We start from the raw sequence: 23,108 nt of genomic DNA, 5'->3' as shown, positions 1-23,108 counted from the left end.
TATTTTATTTTCAAACGGTAGAGATTTAGCTGCCCAAACCAGACCTTCACTGAGCTCTTCCAACCCTGTAAGCGATAAGTTAACGATGTTCAATGCTTGGAGTTACGAACTGCTGAATTTTATCTGTGATTCTACTGGAAATAGAAGAAGTTGATAAGGATGAATGCATATTTCAAGCGTTAAGAAGCAATTGAGAGGTTAGCTGGAAGAAGGGCGTAACTCAGAAAACTTACTTTTGAGATAATAAACAAAAACTATCTGTAATCTGAATCTCTTGCTGGAATATGACACCACAGTCTTGTATATACAGTCACGAAGCTCAATACGTAGTAAATATGCATCCATAGATAGTTGCTAACCATTAGGATCGCTACGATCGCTTCATTACAGACAATGCGTAATAGAACTGGCTCAGTCTATTGTTCCTAGTACCCTCACAACTCAAGCTTCGTGACTGTATATACTAGACTGTGATGACACTATATATATACACACACAGGGACATCATTTTATTTTTACTAACATTTTTAATGTTAACTTGTCTATACCTCTGGATCAACGCCGTTTGTTACCCCCTTCCACGACTGGAGTTCGATGATACTGGCGTAATATACAAACAAATCACTTTACTAGGTATATGAGGGAAGAAAAGTAGTTCATCCATTTACGTAAACTAGGAAATATTGCGCTTTTGAGTTTGATCATTTTCATTAGGTTTTTGTTTAATCAAAATACAGTACAGTATTAACAATGAGTGTTTTTACTTACGAACTGAGTTTTCCATGTGGACGTATTCATTATGCAGTGTATATTATACTGTCTACAGCACATTAGCGTACTATATAGAGAATGAAGTTAAATTGAAAAATAATCATAATATGGATATTTAAACACATTTTTTTAAATGGTGGCCGTTCATTTCGATACAGGCTTCAGTTCTTTTGTGCATATTATCGCACTATAGACTATTGCACCTAATCCCAATTACCAGTTTCGTTCTTCGTACTAGTAACTCGTGTTGAAATAATTCTGTACCTATTCTATAAAAGAGTACCTTACGTACTGTAAATTCAATCTTCACTTCTGCCCGATCCGAAAAGATAAAATTACTCAGACATACTATCTACTGTCCGTCCAAGTTATGTCGTAGGGTCGTAGAAAGGGAGGAAATCACGTGACATTTAATTACTTAACGAGGTCCTTTTATTTAAGTTATTTTAAACAGTTGTATAATATTACGTAGACGTCCAAATCCTAACAGAAATTAATGTTCTCAGAAAAGAACTAAGACAGCCCAGCCACTAGCTGGCGAATAAAAGCTGTTTGGGGAAACCGGGATACGACGTAGACAAATGGACGACAGTACCTGTGCGAAAATGATTCAATATTGAAAGCTCTTTCGTCACTGAAAAGCGCGAACATATTTTTGGAACGTCCTGTTTACTATGACCGTAAGGCTACTAAGCGGTCTTGGATCTGTGTGGAGGATGTTGAACTTCATTAGTAGAAGGGGTGGGAGTGAAGTACATTCAAAAACTCAGGTACAATAAAAATTGAAGTAAAAATAAAATGATGTCTCTGTATACATATCTTGTAGGGTAATACGTTCTCTTGTGATTGCAATGAGTTCCATGGTTAATGTTTAAATATTGTACGAGAACGAAGCATTCAATTCTTTTAATTACGCCCTTCTTCCATAGAAGACGGTTGAAAAAGCTGCAATACTGTTAACTTTTCTGTATTTCTAATATTTCTATAGGAAAGCCTAGATATAGGTTTATTCTACAACAATGAAGATAATTACAATGTATGTTCTACAAAAAGAAAGGTAAGGTAGATCAGAACATTCGCCACACAACGCGAACGCCCTTGCAGTTACCTTCGCCGGTCCTCGGACCACAGTAGTGAGATGGATGACGGACGCAATTCATATATATCTCTCTATTGCAATCTATTGGGAGTAGAGACATAATATTGTGGTGGTTGGTAAAAAATCCGCCGAAGAACGCATATAGCCATTTTACGGATAAACGCCGTAATTCGAATTACGCCCTTCTTCCACCTAACTCCTCAATTGTTCACCACCTGTGGAGTAATGGTTAGCGCGTCTGACCGCGAAACCAGGTGGCCCGGGCTCGAATACCGATCAGGGCAAGTTATCTGGTCGAGGTTTTTTTCGGGATTTTCCCTCAACCAAATATGAGCAAATACTGGGTAACTATCGGTGCTGAACTCCGGATTCATTTCACCGGCATTATCACCTTCATTTAATTCAGACGCTAAATAACCTGAGATCTTGATACAGCGTCGTAAAATAATCACAGAAAAGAAACAATTGAATTTTTTTGTCATGTTAGGCCTACCATGGGACTCCGTTTTATAGTTTATTTTCGCCAAGTCTCGTGAATAATACTCGGAAATTAAATCACGGACTGTACACTCAATAAGAAGATATGATATTTTATCTTCTGCAATGCATACAAACATACGTTTAAAATATCAAACGCTAAGATGCCTGATTGCTTTATCTGTATACACTTTAAAGAGATAATTTTAATTAAATTAAAATAATTTACAAGAAGTAAGTAACTGTATATTGTAATTCCTTTTGGTAAAATTTCTATTCTTACAAAATGGGTATTTAAATGAGTATAATCCAATTTTATTCTTTGGTATGAGAGAATTTGAAAACATATTTTCGTGAAAATTTCGAAGTCTATATTTGCAACTTGATAACCCTCATAACTTCTCATAATGAGACAGAAAAAGAAAACATTCATTCATCCATTACAATTCTGCTGCTGTGTCTTCAGAAAATTAATGCCGAGCTATGTTTATTGCTTAAAGCAGTGGTCATAAGCACTCGCTGAAATGTGCAAATGGCAAGCGGAGCCGTCCCGTGTGCACAGTCGTGCAGCAGGAAGAGGTAGAGAGCATACCCGTTTGCAGCTACGAGTGCACCATGGTGCACTGTGTTGTCCGCGGGTAAGAGACACTAGCCTCAGGGTGCTCTCTGCTGACGACCGCTGGCTTAAAGGAAAGTATACAGTGCTCCATCGATGTAGGATAAAGTTGATGTTCACTTATAAGCAAACGTTCTGATGGGGGCAGATAAAAAAGTTAAATTTTTTTCTTCCACCATGTTAATAATGTAAAAAGAAGTGCTTATATAAATTTTGGCCACTCGACCGCAATTACGAGGTCGTCCAGAAAGTGATTTTCCCTGGAGCCGTTTATAGAAAAAAGCACAATTTCATGGAAATATTTATTGGAACAAATACAGCAATTGTTGCGCTATTTGTCAGTATATCCCCCACTATAATTGAGACATTTGTCAGACCATGGGAACAATTTTTGTGTCGTAGAAGTGAGCCGCCTCAGATCGGAACCAGCGTTTGACTACGTCTGCACCTCTCTCTCTCTGTCGATCCCATGATATGAGAAATGTCTCAATTCCGATGGAAAATATGTTGAAAAATAGCTCAATAGTTGCTATGTTCGTTCCAATAAATTTGCGCAATGAAATTGAGTTTTTTTTTCTGTTAGTGGCCCCTGCGAATTAATTTTTTTACGGCCCTCGTAATTGCGGTCGAGTGGCCAAAATTTGTATAAGCACTTCTTTTGACATTATTAACATGGTGGAAGAAAAAAAAATAACTTTTTTATCTGCCCCCATCAGAACGTTTGCTTGTTAGTTAGCTTTAACACGCGGATAAAGTCCCCTGCAATCGTCAAGCGGTAGAGCATGAAAGTCGAGGAATGTTATGGACAGGAAAACATCGACCATACAGGAATGGGTATGTAAAAGTCGTTAATTCATTATAAAAAAAAATCTGATACAACTGTAATATAAATTAATTTTATATTGTCTAGATTATATCTATCTTCAAAGTAAAATAATAAATAAAAATAAGTCAATAGTGCTAAATAAATAAATGCATAAATACGCGTAAATAAGTAAATAAATAATGAATACATAAGTGAATAAGTCAGTAAGTAAATAAGTGAGTGTGCGAGTTAATGAGTGAATGAATGAGAAAATGGATGAATGAATAAATAAGTAAATAAATAAAGAAATAAATAATTACTTACATAAGTAAAGTCCACCGCTGTGGAGCATGCCTGACCGTGAAACGAGCTTACCCGAGTTCAAATGCGTTGGGAAAAGTTACCTGGTTGAGGTTTTTTCCAGAGTTTTCCCTCAACCCATTAAGAGCAAATGCTGGGTAACTTTCGGCGCTGGACCCTGGACTCATTTCGCTGGCATTATCACGTTCATCTCATTCAGACGCTAGATAACCACATCAGTTGATAAAGCGTAGTAAAACAACCAATTAAAAAAGTAAGTAAATAAGTCGGTGATTGTGTGAGTGAGTCAGTAGGTGAGTTAATGAATGAATGAATGGATGGATGAATAAATTAATAAATAAATATTACCTTGAACTTCGAACAATAGCCTTAATATTTGCGCTATTTCCTAGACGTTGAATAATATTTATGTTGTCAAAAATAATTAGGTGTGAATGTTTTGTGACATGATGCCTTACGGATATACGAGGGGCTTGGATTCTCGTCATAACAACATGCCACGTTGTACTGTTTTCTGCTTTCTTTAGACTCAAACGCACTCTACTAAATCGGCGCAGCAGTGTTTATTATAATAATATAACTTAGGCCTATTGACTTTGCACGAACTATAGAATTTGAAATTAATTACTACCAACTTGGTTTAGCAGCAATGCATACGCCAATGATGTGATTACGTTGGGCACACAGCATCTCCCAATTAATTTATCCTAAGAATACGGCGATTAATTTTATTTATATTTACTGTGTTATAGTTTTTCTTACATTATACAGGGTGTATTTTTTTTAATTTTAGTTGGTTATTTAACGACGCTGTATCAACTACTAGGTTATTTAGCGTCGATGAGGTTGGTGATAGCGAGATGATATTTGGCGAGATGAGGCCGAGGATTCGCCATAGATTACCTTGCATTCGCATTACGGTTAGGGAAAACCTCGGAAAAAACCCAACCAGATAATCAGCCCAAGCGGGGATGGAACCCGCGCCCGAACACAACTTCAGACCGGCAGGCAAGCGCCTTAACCGATGTGCCACGCCGGTAGCTTACAGGGTGTCAGTACCGTCTTTTTCACAGTCGTCGTGGACGGTCTACAGGATCAAAAAATGTCCATACAACATAGGGTAAAAATTGATAGTTTTATTTTATTCGGGTTGTACTGCTTATATTGTTAGAAAAATTACGAAAACAGTTACATCAGTAGGTATATCTAGCAAAGAGTTAATATTAGTTTGAATATTTATTTGTGTTTTCCATTACGTTTTCGTGAAATTAAATAAAATTACATGCTTAAATTTTTTAATACTCTGGCGTGAGAGACGTGGCAACGTGCTCAGCAAGCAGTACACTGCACAGACATAGGCCTACGTACGAATCAGCTGAGTTCAAGCTCCCTGTCCATAGGTCTACTGCCGAGCGGACGACAGTCCGGTATTCGATAAGCAACTTACAATGTCATTCAGAGTTTAGCACTATAATATGTTATTAATTTATGGAGAAAGTCGTCGTAATTCAAGTGAGGCACGAAGATGTACCGTCAATGTTTTCCGCAATGAAGATTACCTAATCGGCGAACTTTTGTAGCGATCTCTCAACGATTATTAGAAAGTGGGAGTCTCTTATCTTTTTTCGAAAATCAGACAAGCAGAAATTTCTTTAAAAATGGTACAGCTTTGTGGAAGCGGGAGAGATTAAAATGTTTCATTTAAAAAGAAAAGTTCGTGTGATTTTGTGCAGTAAACCATTATTGTTTATTTTTTAGACGTACAATAAAAAATGGACTAATATTGCCAATATTGTTAAATGAAATGGAAATATACCATAAAGTTCCATTAATGAGATTGAAAGTTTGTATTTACTGTTCGTTTTATGTAAACAACGGTCCAACCCTGCATTAGAACAGAGCATCTGTTTTGTACAGGTATGTCTGTACCCGCTTGAGCTGTATCGTGTATTTGTAAACTCCCTCCTCCGCATCCAGCAACGTTGCAAACGCCTAATATAATTAGTTAAATATTGCAATTAGAAAAAAATTGTGAGGACATGTTTTCTTCCTTATGACATGAACAATTATCAGTTAATATAATGATACTTATTCCTCTTACATCCTGTATAGTCTAGTAAATGACATAGAAGAAGGATGGGAATACAAAATGCGCTCTTGCCATTTCAGTTTACAGAAGATAAAAAGGAAAAGCAAAAGTCTGTACTGACTCCACAAGCTCAAGCAGTGTGTGTATTCCTGCACTCTTACGATGGGTATGGGTAGTCCAGTGTCTGCTTTCCCCCTGAAACAAGGGATAAAGAAAGATGGATACAATCACGTCTATGGAAAAATTAATGTAATTTAAATACTTTTGACACAGAAAAATTAACTTATGAATATAATCATGGCTAAGTAATCACATTCTCACTAGCGATGTAGCCAACAACGAAGCTAATGACTGAAACTAATTTCCTCAAATCACGCCACGTGGCTATATGCCTAGGAATATTTTTAAAACAGACTGCTTACCAACGTGACGGAGATCATAGTTACAGCAGTTTGTGTGAAGTCATTAAAGTCAGTCATGTGCGTCCGAAAACCACTCTGCAGGAATTCCGCCATATGTCTAACGAAGTGTCAGATGTCGATAAAGTTGAAAGTGGACACAGTCCAGGTTCCTGGAAGACTTTGAATATAGTAATAGTATATGGCGATACAAGCGTGGTAAGTGCATTAGCCTATATCAGAATCGAGGAAAAGTTAGAGAAGACGAGACGAACTCTAACTTTTCCTCGATTCTGTTATAATGCAGTTAACACATGTACTGCATACTATTTTTGGCTGATCTTAATAAAAAATTATTATTAATCATTTTTAATTTAAATAGTTCGTTTTTGGACGCAAACGTTTTCATGTTGATCGCCGTTTGTTATTTGTCGATAGGTGTCATTTATTTGTTATTATTCGGCAGCGATTGTGAAAATATTGTAATAAAATAATTTATAGAACGTTTAGTTTTGTCTTCAAAGGAGTAGGTAGGTGACAGATTAATTATACAGCAATATAAATAAACAGCGATGGATATTTTCACGTTCAGCAACGACCCCACGAGTAGCGCTCACAAGCAAACATTCTAGTGGGGACAGATAAAAAAGTTAAATTTTTTTCTTCCACCATGTTATTAATGTTAAAAGAAGTGCTTATACAAATTTTGGCCACTCGACCGCAATTACGAGGCTGTCCAGAAAGTGATTTTCCCTGGGGCCGTTTACAGATAAAATAGCACAATTGCATGGAAAGATTTATTGGAACAGATACAGAAATTGTTGAACTATTTGTTAACATATCCCCCACTGGAACTGAGGCATTTGTCATACCATGGGATCAATTTTTGTATCCTTGTGTTGTAGAAGTCAGCCGCCTGGGATCGGAACCAGTGTTTCACAGCCGTCTGCACCTCTCTGTCGATTCCATAATATGACAAATTTCTCAATTCCGGTGGGGGATATGATTAAAAATGGCTCAACAATTGCTGTCTGTTCCAATAAATTATTCCAATGAAATTGTGTTTTCTTTCTGTGAAACGGCCTCTGTCGAACTTATTTTTTAAGGCCTTCGCAATTGCGGTCGAGTGGCCAAAATTTGTATAAGCACTTCTTTTAACATTATTAACGTGGTGAAAGAAAAAAAATAACTTTTTTATCTGCCCCCATCAGAATGTTTGCTTGTCAGAGCAACAACCGAAGTCGTCAGAAATGGTTTTCACGCTTTCGTCTTATCTACATTAATTCCTGTTTTCTTACAAATATCCACTCCAATAAATTAATTTAGTAAAAGTATAGATATAATAAGATATTTGCTTACTTCCTCACAGCACATAGTGGTGCGCGACACTGATAGTTCGTTACTTTTAAATAAATGAATAAAAACTTATTTGATTTATTTACTTATCGTACGTGTGCTGTAAATTTAAATTACAAGGCCTACCAACAACATCGGTAAGATTGTTGAAGGTTGGTAGCCTTCCATCATCCATTCGCTTTACATGTCCATACCATTCGGCTGGGGGGGACACGTTACTGACACAGCGGGAAAGGCATGAAGGGCCTTACACTTTGTGATGAGGATACTAAAAAAAAGGCTCTGATAAATCCAAAGAGATTGCATATAAATCACATGTTCGTCCAGTAATGGAATATGGTGCTGTATGTTGGGATCCTTACAGATAAGAACATATTAAGACACTGGAAAAGTATCAAAAACGGGCTCTCAAGTGTTCTAATAATTCACCATTAAAATGGGACACACTCACGGACTGGAAAACGCGAATTCGATTATGCGCAATTTTCAAAACATACAGAGGTGAGCCTGCCTGGAGAGAAATAAAAAATAGATTGCAGCCGCCAAATTACTCTTCAAGTAATGATCACTCATATAAATTGAGGGAAAGAAGACAGAGGACGGACACTGGAAAGTTTTCTTTTCTCAATCGTACTGTCAGGGATTGGATTGCTTTACCTGCAGACTTGAAACAGTAGAAGACGAAGTCTTTTGCCTTGCTACTAATGGCTCCTCTAGACGTATTGACATCATAGTGTATTCCCAGACTACCAAGAAAGGTTATATATAATTGATCCTACCATAAGGATTGAAACGGGGAGTAGCCAGCCGGAGGATGTCAATCAAGAAAAGATCAACATTTATCTGCCAACAGTTGATTACTTCAAAGCAAAATACCAGCTTGAAAACACTGAGGTGATTGGTCTTCTTATTGGAGCTCGTGGTGTGATTCCCAAGTTCTTTGAAAGCTTCAGGAAGACTTTTGAACTACCACAGACACTTACTACCGACATCGTAACTTCAGTTTTGAAACGCTCATGCCAAATTCTGAGTCATCATATTCACTCTGTTTAATTTCTTTTTCTTCACTTTATAATTCATATATGTTTATTTTAATTTTCTTTCAACAAATTTATGTAAACATTTAATATTTTAAAATTCATGTAGGAGAGTATACTGAGTCCTTCTGGGCTACCTCCAATGGGAGGCAGTTAACAATTTAAAAATTTTATTTAAAGGCTTTACCAATAACCAAAAATGTATTTAAAAAGAGGCTTAAGAACTTTGTTATAGACGGTAGTATATTATACACACTTTTTAAAGGATGTGATTGATATTTTGTTATTCGAAGTGTTGTATCAGTGAGGAAGTGTGTTGTGTCAGTGAAGTGTGTAGTGTCAGTGAAGTCAATTGTGTAAGTGAAGTGTGTTTGTGTCAGTGAAGTTCTATAATTCATAGTGGCTGTGCAAAGTATTTGAATAGTGAAATGGTTTTGAAGTGTTAGTGAAATCAGGATAGAATCAGTGCAGTGAGTGAGTTGACAGCGAAATAAGTGTAGTGCCGAAAGATACTTGTGCAGGTATGAACCTGTCACACTCGTGGGTTTTAGTTCGAACTTAGGGTTAAGATACAGATTAGATTTACTTTAAATCTTATTGTAAGTGATAGTGCTTCATTTAATTTAGGGTGCTCATTATTATTATTATTATTATTATTATTATTATTATTATTATTATTAGTCATTATTATGAATTATTAATGTTTTATTAGTTGTGTTTATTATTGTCATTATTGAGTGTAATTAGATACCACTGCCACCGGGCAGACCTATTTTCAGTGTGAATAAATAAATACGTACATACATACATACATACATACATACATACATACATACATACATACATACATACATACATACATACATACTGTCTATATTTTACGAAATCTAAAATTTAATTTTCTTTATTTTTTCATCTGTTGCATGTACACTTCATATCTTATTTTTTCAAATTTAGAATGTCTGGCCGAACGTCGTAAAAATCCATTTCTAATTCTAGTATGAATGTGTACATGTATTTTGTCCTCTTACGTTTAATTGCGCTACTGGACCCCGGACTCATTTCACCGGCATTATCACATTCATCTCATTCAGACGCTAAATTACCTAAGATGTTGATAAAGCTTCGTAAAATAACTTACTAATTAAATTAATTGCGCTCAGAAATTTTACTTCAGCTAATTTAATACGTCTCAACGGATAAATAAATATAGACCAGCCAACAGCCATTGTTTGTTTTCTTATTCTGCTGTTCTCAGCGACTGAATTCTTTTCACTTACCTGTTAAAATGGGTGTGTAAAGATGGCGGATGTCAAGTTCACATGGCGTCCGAGGTCAAGAAAGAGGTTCGACCTCATGGGATCAACCCAAGGAGTCGTTAATTTTCCGCCGTGGCGCACCGCACTATATTGCGAGAGAGTTTCCGGGAATGCGCTGCGCTGGACCTTATCCAATTTTCCACAAAGCTGTCATGATCAGCCAACTCTTTCAACAATAACAATCTAATAATTCGGCTCAAACTTTCCAATTGTCCGAATTCAATTTTTCGCTTGTTTTTATATGAAGAACTAGTATAACACTTAGCACAGAAACAAGCCCAGAGTTTCAGCAGAACAAGTCACATTATAAGGTGGTAGAAAAATATAAAGAGCTGAACTAATAACAGGAAAAATACTGATTGATTTGTAAAATAACATCGAAAAAATTTGTGAATACAACTATTGTCGAATACAAAAGGAACACTATCCTTTGAATTTGAAAAAAAAAACTGTGTATACGATTTTTTACTAAACCTTCATTTTATTATATTATTCCGAAAGAATTAAAGTTTAATGATTCTGTAATACAAAAAGTTGCATCAGTTAAATTTTCAGGTTTGATTGTTGATGAACATTTAACATGGGATAAGCATATTTTGGCTGTCTGTGAGAAAATTGCTCCAATGTCTGGTATTTTGAAAAGGCTTAAAAGATCTTTGCCTATATCCTGTCTCTTGAATGTATATTATGCTTTTATCCATTCTCATTTAATGTAGGCCTATATGTCATTTATTTGGGGACATAATAAGAAAACTGCTTTCAGACCATTACAAATTATTCAAAATAGAGCTTTAAGAAATTGATTGGGTTTTCATTATTTGACTCCAATTAAATATCTATATCAATTTTCTTTCGTTCTACCGGTTGAATCAACTATCAAATTAGGTGCTGCCATTTTCATGTACAAAGCTATTAATAATTTAATACATAATAATATTATATTTCAGTTTAATAAAGATATACATACTTATTTAACAAGACAAAAAAGACATTTTTTTCTCAGCATAGCTCAGTAACTTATGGAACGAAAGGACTTTACTATTTTTTAACAACAACTTTTAACCAGCTTCCTTTAGCCTATAGAATTTTACCAAATTGCCGGTGTTTTAAGAATTGTCTAAAAATACGTTTTTGGGAAGATTATTTATTTTAATTCTCAGTTGATTTATTTATTTCATTGTTTCAAACTTTTTCTTCTTTCTGCCCAAAACTTTGTCATCTTATTATTTGTACTTATTTTGCTTTCTTTCTTTAATAAATTATTATTTTATTGTTTGTTTTCATAGACTGTAGTTTCATGACTTTTTCAATTACATTGTATAACATATGTATGTAACATAAGTAGCCCCTACATATGAGTTATACTCGTTGGGGCATACTCAATAAGTTTTAAAAAAAAATTATAAAATAAGAGAAAAATTGGAAATAACACTGATATACAAATGAGAACCTGGATATAACAGCGTAAGTCTACTCATTTGTTATTGCTTTAGAATCGTTTTCAAACTCCTTAAACCTTCTGCTCTCTGATAAACTTCTTCTTAATTCCTTACGCAGCTCCTAGAGATCAGGAGCTTACAGAAATGGTTGCCATGTGCTACGCTCTTATTGCACGGAACAAAATCGATATCTCGGCTACAGCGTGAATATGACAAAATGGCGCCTACTAGTGAGACATGTGCGAGAACAGTGCATAAAAATGATGTGGGAAATACAAACGTTAAACTGAATCATAATCATGTTAATTCATTCAAAGAATCATCCAAAACTGTTTTCCAATCACAGTGCATTCATGTTCATCTGATAAATTAGTCAAAAATTATATTTAAATATTTGTGCAGTCCAGCAATAACAGCGTATGTTAAGAAAATTTAATTACTTATATCCTTGATATCATGCAAGATATTCAAGTATAAACTTTAGAAATGCCTCATCTGAATGTTAACAACAATGTATGTAACTTTTAACGTCACAGTAGTGTTTGTTATTCAGTTATTTAAATTAAAACTTTATCTTTCAATTTCTCAAAATAACTAAAATCTACTTACGCTGTTATTGTATCTAAGTCCTCAAATATGATCGAATACTGGAGGGAAACTGATGTAGAACAAACAAGCGGATGATGAAAGGGTAGTGAAGAGAACGATGAATGGAAATATGAACAAATACTGAAAGTAAAGATGAGAAATACGTATGGTCACTGAAAGGAAGAGTGGCGTATAAACACGAATATATATTCAAACGAAAACTAACATAGAAAAATGGAGGAATACAGCAAAGGACACTAACATAGGAATGTGAAGTAATATTCAAAAGAACACTATCGTAGAAATGTGAAGGAATATTGAAAAGAACACCATCATAGAAAAGTGAAGGAATATTGAAAAGATAATTGACATAGAAAAGTGAAGGAATATTGAAAAGAACATTGATATAAAAAAGTGAAGGAATATTGAAAAGAACGCTGACATAGAAATTTGAGTCGGCCTCGTCAGCGCAGTTGGTATAGCGCTGTTCTTCTTTGCTCTAGGTTGTGGCTTCGATCGCGGCCCAGGTCCATGGCATTTAAGTGTGCTTAAATGCGACAGGCTCATGTCAGTAGATTTACTGGCACACCAGCGACGCTGATATAACCTCTGCAGCTGCGTACGTGTTAAATAATTTAACATTTTTAGAAATTTGAAAGAATATCGAAAGGAATACTGGCATAGAAATTTGAAGGAATATTGCAAAGAATACTGACAGAAATGTGAAGGGATATTGTAAAAAACAATGCCATAGACCAGTGATGTCAAAGCAAGCGCATTTTTCTGACCTTGACGTCGTGCGCGGGCAGCAAGCGCTAAGTATGGAAAGGGGAATGGTTGTGTATATGAATAAGCAACCTGATGGATAAAGAAAACAGTGGTGCACAAACTTCAAACGGAACGAGAAATTTTTATAGGACTTCTTTCTGTTTAATATTATCTATATTGTCTATAAAACAAAAGTACTAACACTGATTTCTTAATATTGCATTTGTGTTTTAAATCTTAATAACATAATAGAGTTAAGAAGGAATATTCACTTAAATTCCATAGTAGTATAATATTATACTGTATTAAGTGGATGAAACACATCATTCATAAAGAAAGTGATATTCCAAAGAAAGAGATTGAGTATGACACGATAAGTTGGAATTTATATTGATGGTATGTTTAGCCTTACAAAAGTAATCAAAACAATATTACAGTACAAAGCAAAGTTACCTAGGTACTGTATCTGTTTTAAGTGTAACTAATATTCCATAACAAAACTCTTATCGCATTATGCTTTCAAGGTGACATTTGTGAGCAACTTCCTATCATCAGAATATTAAATTATTTTCTCGAAATCTGCTGAAGCTATAGAGCTGACATTTTTACAACACATGGACACGTATCTTTTGCTTATGATGTAACAGTAGTTGCTTTGTTAATTCATTTCCTTACAAACAATTTCCATGCCAATATTTTCAAAATTTTCAATACACTATCTTCAGTAATGCGTATATGCGGTATATTGGATTTACGAAAACATTCTGTAAGGCTAATAAATAATTAGGCCTATACTTGAAAATTTCACTTTTCTATACGAAAAGTTGAGAAAATATTTCTTTTGGATAAAAAAATGAAACTTGTGAAAAATGAGCATCAAAATTAAAACTTACATTCTTATAATGCACTTATACTTCTCAGGAAAATCTAAAAATTAACATGGATACAGTTTTAATAAGTTCTCTTCCCTTTATCTATTGAATCATTGCTGGCCATCCCTGAATATAGCTCGACCAAGCGGCATATACCACCTCTTTCGTCTGTCTCTTTCCTTTCCGCTGTAAAGCGCTCAGACTCACCTGGGCTCTAAAGCGCACGCTTGCTCCTGTGGGCATCAATTGGCATGACTGTCATAGACCTATGACCAGATTTTGGAGGAAACATTAATATACAGTTATGGGAAAATATAAACCGATGAAGAAAGAATATTGTCATGAGAATAATATAGGATACTGAAAGAAATGTGGCGTAAATATATGAACTGTTAACGGAGATGACCAGAGCTGAGATTCCTTTAACCAACACATTGAAAATAGGTTAGTGCTGTCTAGACTATAGCTGCAGTCTGACGTATAGAGTTACGAGCGTACACTCACAACGAGAATACGATATCATAGGAAGTCGTTCCGTGAAGGTTTCTTTTCCTTACTCAGGTATATGGACATTTCATTTGTTACGAGCACAACCGCTAGTCAGAACATAGTCTTACGTTGTTTAGAAATGTGCCGAAAATAAGAAAACACAACATGCAACAAATATTTGTAAACGAATTTGGGTGTGAATACTTTTGTGTGATAAGGTGTAATATATTTTGTAAAGTATGTAATGTGGAAATAAGAGCGGAAAAAATACATTTCGTTCAATTACATTGTAATTGAAGAAGACATAGTGAACATATGAAAATTCATGTTGAAACACAAGAGGAAGAACTCCCGTCCACCTCAGGTACTACAAGTATGCAACAAGATTTATCACACGACTGCGCATCTTTTTCTTTTGATACATTCGGAATGTATATTGTAATTTATTGTCATACAGTTTTACTGGTATTTGTTATGCATAGAAGTACATTTTATTTATGTATGTCAAACTGTAATTATTAGTTTTTGTTAATCATAGAAGCGTACTGTATTTATGTATTTTATTTAATTACTTTTGAAAATGATATGAAGGTTACTGTGTTAAATTCCAGTGCAAATGTTGCTTAATAATGAAAAATTTAGTACACCTTGAAAACTTTGTTCATTGACCTGCTAAAAGATTTTTCACCCGACTGTACCTGTGTACACGCGAGCACTGCTTCTGAAAGCCATCGTAAAGGTATTCTCTGTCTCTTTCTTCCCTCTAGAAATATAGTCGCTGCATCGTTTACTGCACCGCTGAGGTTAAAGGAATCTCAGCTCTGGAGATGACATAATGATATAGGAATATCAATGAATACAGAATTGAATGCTGGCGAAGCAGTAAAGAATATTGAAATCAACACTGACCGTTGAAAAGAAATAATTAAATGGACACTTACAATGGATACCAAAATAAACATTGATGAAGTATTAATGAATATTGACATGAATATAGGATATTATTAGTTACCTGGCAAGTAATAAATAATGGAAGTATAACGGTACAGTGCATCAGTTATTCATAGATTTCAAAAAGGTATATGACTCGGTTAAGAGAGAAGTTTTATATGATATTCTTATTGAATTTGGTATTCCCAAGAAACTAGTTCGATTAATTAAAACTCGTCTCAGTGAAACGTACAGCAGAATCCGCATTGGTCAGTTTCTGTCAGATGTGTTTCCAATTCCCTGTGGGCTAAAGCAAGGGGATGCACTATCACCTTTACTTTTTAACTTTGTTCTAGAGCATGCCATTAGGAAAGTCCAGCATAACAGATAGGGTTTAGAATTGAACGGGTTACATCAGCTGCTTGTCTATGCGGATGACGTGAATATGTTAAGAGAAAATCCACAAACGATTAGGGAAAACACGGGAATTTTACTGGAAACAAGTAAAGAGATAGGTTTAGAAGTCAATCCTGAAAAGACAAGGTATATGATTATGTCTCTTGACGAGAATATTGTACGAAATGGAAATATAAAAATTGAAAATTTATCTTTTGAAGAGGTGGAAAAATTCAAATATCTGGGAGCAACAGTAAGAAATATAAATGATGCTCGGGAGGAAATTAAACAGAGAATAAATATGGGAAATGGCTGATATTATTCGGTTGAGAAACTTTTATCATCCAGTCTGCTGTCAAAAAATCTGAAAGTTAGAATATTTATAAAACAGTTATATTACTGGTTGTTCTTTATGGTTGTGAAACTTGGACTCTCACTTTGAGAAAGGAACATAGGTTAAGGGTGTTTGAGAATAAGGTGCTAAGGAAAATATTTGGGGCTAAGAGGGATGAAGTTACAGAGAATGGAGAAAGTTACACAACACAGAACTGCACGCATTGTATTCTTCACCTGACATAATTAGGAACATTAAATCCAGACGTTTGAGATGGGCAGGGCATGTAGCACATATGGGCGAGTTCATAAATGCATATAGAGTGTTAGTTGGGAGGCTGGATGGAAAAATACCTTCGTAGAGGCCTAGACGTAGATGGGAGGATAATTTTTAAAATGGATTTGAGGGAGGTGGGATACGATGATAGAGACTGGATTAATCTTGCTCAGGATAGGAACCAATGGCGGGCTTATGTGAGGGCGGCAATGAACCTCCGGGTTCCTTAAAAGCCAGTAAGTAAGTAAGTACCTGGCAAGTAATATAGGGTACCCACTTATTATATCAGTGTAGGCCACCCTTCCCTAATGAAGTACAAATGAATACCGAAATGAACATTGACGAAGTATAAATGAATATCAAAATGAACATTAATGAATTATGGATGAAATTCGAAAGGAACTTTGACGAAGTACAGATGAATATCGGAATTAATATTGAAGTATGAATGAACATCTAAACGAGTAGTGACAAAATGTGAAATAACATCGAAATTAACGTTGAACACAGAGCATATATAACTCAACCGAGGCGAGTGGAGACGCGGGCGTAATGCAAACTATCGTGACGACGCTATATGACCGCGAGAGAAGTACAAGTGGCTATCCGGGCTGCAGGACTCCACTGGCCTTGGTCGACTAATACCGAAGCACGCTAAAATATAGCAGTGAGGAATTACGAAAGAACAGTGAAATGAATACTGTTACATAAATATACTATTGAAAACAATGTTGATGTAGGGTAGTGAAGACTTACAGGAAATAAGAAAGCTTTCTAGGACATATGATACGATACAGAAAAGATCAATGGTGGTAAAGAGGGCCTACGGAAAATGACACTTGAAACGGAGTACAAAAAGCTAAGTGGCTGGAAAACACACTGAGCTCAATAAGTAAAGATAGTATACAACAATGAAATGCATGGTTGATAAGAGGTCTGACCTTGTCGTGAAATGGAAGTAAATGAGACTCATTTTGTTTATAGCTTTCTCAGATCGTATGTCTGCCCATTATATAATAAATTATCGAGATTGGATAAGATAAGTAACAGTAACTAAATAAGCAGAATTTAGTAGGAATTCCCAGCTTGAACTACTTAACTATTAAGCTCATGAAGTTGTGTTGTTAATGATAAAACGTGAAATAATCAGTTTCAGAGATAAGTTTGTAAACCTCTTCGATAGACATTAGTTACACAAGAGTTGGGTTTTTAAATATGAGTTACGTTAGAAACCAAAACAAATGGTTTGACTTGTCATTCTTATCCACTCAGTAGTACAGTCGGCTCGTCAATGTGGACGGCTAAAGGTCGGAACTCCCATTATTGTGTGAAATGAGTTATTGTCACCAGTAAGTAGATAATGACATTAATGGAAAAATGGGACGTACACTTGTTGCGACTGCTACTTGGAAATGTTTTATTGACCGTTGAGGAAAACGTATCTGAATTGCGTTTCATTCTTTTATACTCTAACTCGTATAAAATGATGTTTCAGACAAAGCAAACAACGTTAGAAGGTGACTATGTAATTCATAGTTTTTCATACTTTAAAGATCATTATTTTCATCACCATTAAGTTTAAAAATATAGCAAGAATAAATGTAACACAGAAACTCTGTGATTATTTCTTTTTAGTTGATAATATAAGATTTAGGACAACATGTAGCCTTCAATCAGAACAACTACATAGAGATAAAAAGAAGAATATCATCGGCTTGGAAGGCGTTCTGGAGTTTAAAATTCATATTGCTGGACAAAGCAAACAGCCGCAGATTAAGGTTTGAGACTCTAGAGACCTAGTAATTCTATACGGGTGTCAGACAAGGACTCTGTCTACGAAGCAATATGCAGCGATCCAAACTTGTCAGAGGAAGATGCAGAGGAAAATATTAGGAGTCACGCTAAAAGACAAGCTCCTAACGACAGTCTACAAAAACTGGCCAATACATCCGATGCAGCAGAACGTGCCATGATGACGAAGTAGAAGTGGGGAGGCCACATGGCGAGAATGGAGCACTCAAGATGGACGCACGCGACCACCATGTGGGACCCACACATCGGAAAAAGGAACCAGGGAAGACCACGACTCAGATGAGCGGATATGTTTGTGAAGACGACGGGCAAACAGTGGTCAAGAAAAGCAAGGGGCAGATCTCAGTGGAAAGAATTAGGACTAATACGAACTATAAATAGGATTGTTACAGTGTATATATAGTGTTAATAGGTTACAACGACGACTACTGCTATATAGTATACATTAGTTTTAAAGGTATACAGACCGACAAAGTGAAATCTCGCCTGGAATGGCTCACCAGGCGAGTAATAACGAGCCACCCCTTTTATAGGAGGCCTTTGTCATTCACGGGACAAAATGGCTAAATTCATTCATTCATTCATTCAATTTTAACGACGCTGTATCAATTTCTACTTGTAGGTTATTTAGCGTAGATGGAATTGGTGGTAGCGAAATGATATTAGGGGAGATGAGGCTGGGTATTCGCCATAGATTAACTGATATTCGCCTTACGGTTGGGATAAACCTCGAGGGAGGAGGGAAACGAACTAGGTAATCAGCCCAAACGGGAATGAAATCCACTCCCGAGCGTAACTTCCGATTAGAAGGCAAGCGCATCTGCCAACTGAGCTGCGCCAGTGGTGTGAGTACATTCTATTCCAAATGATGTTTTGTATAAAGAAAAACCAAGATACATTTAGTAAAGGTACTAATCAAAACATTCATAATTTTAATAGAAGACACAATTAAGGTATCCATGTTAGTCTCAGCTATTATAAAAAAGGAGTTAACTATTCGTGTCTTCGATGTAACTGCCTAATTTCCTTAATATTTTCGAGGACAGGAGAAAAGGTCTAGAACAGAAGTAACAACCTTCTATTAAACTGATGAATTGTTTGTGCTTTAAATTGAATAAGTCTCTTTGCTACATAATATTATGTTTTTTAAACCTTTCACTTTTTTGTCTCCTGTACGGAGGAGGGATCCTTACCGTGGTCCCTATCGTAGTCCTTATCGTGCTTCTTGTAGTGGTCTATGTTGTGATCCTTATCGTTTTCTTTACCGTGGTTCATGTCGTGATCCTTATTGTGGTTCTTGTGTTCATATCTCTGTCCTTTTCGTGGTCCTTATAAAGGTCGTAGATATCTTTGTGATGGTCCTTATCATTGTCCTTGTTGTCTTTCTAATAGTCCTTTTCGTGGTCCTGGTCCTTGTCGTAACTGTTATCGTGGTCTATGTCGTGGTATTTATCGTAATCCGAAGGCTTGCTCTGCAGCCTGAGGCTCATTGTGCTTACCGCTTCTATACGATGAAAGTCTGGGTAGCCGAACGGCCACGTTCCTGTACAAGTGAAGCACGAAATTTTGCTTCAATTCGTTAAGGGAAAACCCGAAAAAACCCCAACCAGGTAACTCGTCCCAACCAGGAATCGAACCAGGCCCCGCTTGTTTCACGGTCAGACTCACTGACCATTACTCCACATCGGTGGACAACTTTTCACTTAATATTATTACTGAGACAATAAGGTACCGATTAGATTCCGATGGTAGCGCGATTTTTCTAGTAGACCAACTTCCAGAACGGTCCAGGGTTCCACTCAGCCTGCTATCATATTTGACCACTGGATCTCTCGACAGAGTATAAAGGTGGAGTCCACACCTGTGGAGTAACGGTCAGCGCATCTGGCAGCGAAACCAGGTGGCCCGGGTTCGAATCCCGGTCGGGGAAAGTTACCTGGTTGAGGTTTTTTCCGGGGTTTTCCCTCAACCCAATACGAGTAAATGCTGGGTAACTTTCGGTGCTGGATCCCGGACTCATTTCACCGGCATTATCACCTTCATTTCATCCAGACGCTAAATAACCTAGATGTTGATACAGCGTCGTAAAATAACCCAATAAAATAAAAAAAAAAGGTGGACGTAACGTGATGCTGATCACACTACCTCATTTTAGTGCCTAGGTCATGAAAACACCTCCGTGTATCCCATGCTTCTTTACGGCGTATAAAAGGGAATATCTACAGTCGCGCTCAAAACTTCTGACGTTTGCAGGTGTGTCCACTTATCGGCGATAGCCAATAGCGGCAGTGCTGCGTTGCAACGTATGGGCACGCAGACTCGCCGCTTAAGAGGTCTCAAAATCAAATATCAAGTGCGCTCGGAAAATTGGTTTGTTGTAGGGACCCAGCATGTACGTATGATGAATGTTTAATGTTTTCTGAACGCACACAAACAAAACTCACATTTCTACCCTCAGTGGTTCCAATTTTATGGATTAATACAATAAAACCCGATAAGATGCTGTTCAAGGTACCGCGTGTAAACCGCGTATTAGGCGGGTATATTAATTTTGTCTTATATACAGTATCTGTTACCATTTTTCTTTATTGAAATACATGATACGCACTCTTCGCTTCTGCCAGAAAAAAACTCCCATGTATTTGAGTAAAAAGCTGCCGGGGAAAGAAGAAAGGAAAACCTTAAGGGGAAGAGAGAAACGGCGGAGTGAAGAGCATTCTATTTAGTATAATATGATGGGGCGATTTCAAATTAAGCATATCCTTCAATTTATTTGATCACACTGCGCCTTTTTGTTATTCGACAACTTTATTAACCCTAATAAAAGTAAAACTATTACACAACCAGATATAAACTCAGCGAGTATGATTATTTACGTCTGACTCAATGTTTTTATATTTTGTGACTTTTAATTTCATTTGATGAAATCTGATAATAATAATAATAATATTATTATTATTATTATTATTATTATTATTATTATTATTATTATTATTATTATTATTGTTAAGAAGCCTTCTGCATCTCCCTATCAAACCAATCTCAGGCAAAGGATCGCGCTCCAAAGGTTTAAAACTACTGCCGCTGAGAGACAGGGACGGAGAGAATAGTCGTGACAACGTCGCGCTCTCATATTACTGGTGCTCGCGAAACGTCAGGAGGTTTGAGCGCGACTGTAAGTGTCTATTGCTATCACGTACATTATAGTTAATATTAATCTTCTATTGCTTGGGTGGGAACATTCAGCTTAGTACATTTGAATACACGGGCTCACTCACAAAGAATAACGTATTTTCTTAGAAGTTAGTCTTTTTGAAAATCGAATGCACATCTCCATTTCCGCAACAGAAGAGAAGCAAGAATCAATTTTACTGTAGCTTATGATTCGAAACCGAGGAAAACCCTTTAACAGCCCCAAATTGTTTCGCAAAAGCCGAACTGACTAGTGAATAGCTCCCTTTGATGTGTGGTGTATTACGGGTGAGCGACGCGGAGTGGGTAATGAACCATGTTCTTGAAAGAGCTACTGGCAGACGACAAAGTGATTCAGAAAACCGAATTGTCGGCGATCCTGCACTTTAATAATAGAGTGACTCTTCTTTCAAAGCTCGCGATACAAAGGATCGTCCTTAATATGCGCTTGAAGACGGTGCATATTAAAGATTGATCAACAAGTTTCCTCAGATACTTAAGGGAGTTGTCTACTTAAACAGAGGCCCATAATCTGTACCTCCCGCTCGAGGGCTGCTGCAGGGAAGAGCTTGCGGGTTTGTTTGAAAATTGAATGTTGATGAAGATGTTAACTTTTATCTCCTTTTTGAACTAGAGAATCAACAAAACAAAGGGGAGGGAAATGGATGAGTACAGAAAAAAATTGACAGTGGCAGAAAAAAAATGAATGACGGAAAAGAACAAAGAGATTTAAGAAAAAGCAAGAAAAGAAAAGAAGGATAATATTAATATAAGGAAAAGGTGTCAAAAAAGGAAAGTAGGAAGAAGAAAAGGATATCAAAGCAGTTATAGGTTAAATGTAATGAAGGTAACAAAAATGACAGGAGGAAAAAAGATAGGGATGCAAAAGAAAATATAAGAGTAAAAGAAATGGAACGGAATATGTGTGCTAGAGAGAAAGAAAAGAACTAAAAAACGAAGGACGAAATGAGGAAGAGAGAAAAATAAATAAAAAAGAAGAAATGAGGAAAGACCGGAAGAAGGAAAGAAGGACTAAGAAACAATTATAGGTCTACAGTACAGAGTAATTCGCGAAATTGTATCCCCACTAAGGGAGAGCATTCCTGAGGTCAAATGGAACAAATATATAAATAAAAACAGGATCCGGCCTATATCAGTGAGCTCTATACTAAACAGGAGACACCACCGCAATGCTCTTTCCTGTCTGAAATCGTGACTGTAGACGCCATGTTGGAGATGGTATTGCTCTCTAACTAATGTGTTTCAATGAGTCTTTCGTGAGGCTCATGCTGCACATGCGCAGTAAACAATAAAAATACCGTTATTGTATACGATAGCATTCACTGCAAGAGAAACAAGGACAACACTCTGTTAGAAAGAGATAGCAATACGCTCAGGCGCTCAGCATTCGCGTCACGCATTTAAAGCAATGAGTGGCCTATAGTTAAGTCGCTACAGGTTATTGAAATTTGAAATTAGAGGCAAGATTTAATAATAACACTACAGACAACACAAGAAATGGATAAAGTTCGTACTCTTGTAACTGCATACTTGTTGTAAACTTCATTCTGCCCATAAACTCTTAGTTTTACAAGAGATTTTCAAACGTGTCTTCTTCTATCTCCACTTGGTCGCACGCTTATGAACAGAGCTAGGAAGTTGGTAACAAAGCTGTTAAGTTATGTGAGCTTGGACTATATCTCTATCGAATGAAATGTCTAGCA

The 23,108-nt window shown here is 36.3% G+C and overlaps 1 protein-coding gene across 3 annotated transcripts in view; it reads right to left on the bottom strand.

Moving 5' to 3' along the window:
* The window catches only part of dimm (basic helix-loop-helix family member dimmed), a 923,739-nt gene that overhangs the window by 845,888 nt on the left and 54,743 nt on the right, over positions 1-23,108 (bottom strand). The window contains exon 2 of one of the 3 annotated variants that reach the window (XM_069845433.1): positions 6,300-6,373. The exons of 1 other annotated variant lie outside the window; for it this stretch is intronic. The gene's annotated coding sequence lies outside the window, so the exon portion shown is untranslated. The remainder of the gene's footprint in view (positions 1-6,299; positions 6,374-23,108) is intronic. One more of the 3 variants, XM_069845434.1, reaches the window with a different exon arrangement.

The sequence above is a fragment of the Periplaneta americana genome, chromosome 14 (genome assembly GCF_040183065.1).
Source record: "Periplaneta americana isolate PAMFEO1 chromosome 14, P.americana_PAMFEO1_priV1, whole genome shotgun sequence".
Lineage (NCBI taxonomy): Eukaryota > Metazoa > Arthropoda > Insecta > Blattodea > Blattidae > Periplaneta > Periplaneta americana.
The sequence above is the reverse complement of the archived record's forward strand: the minus strand, read 5'-3'. Positions and strand labels throughout refer to the sequence as shown.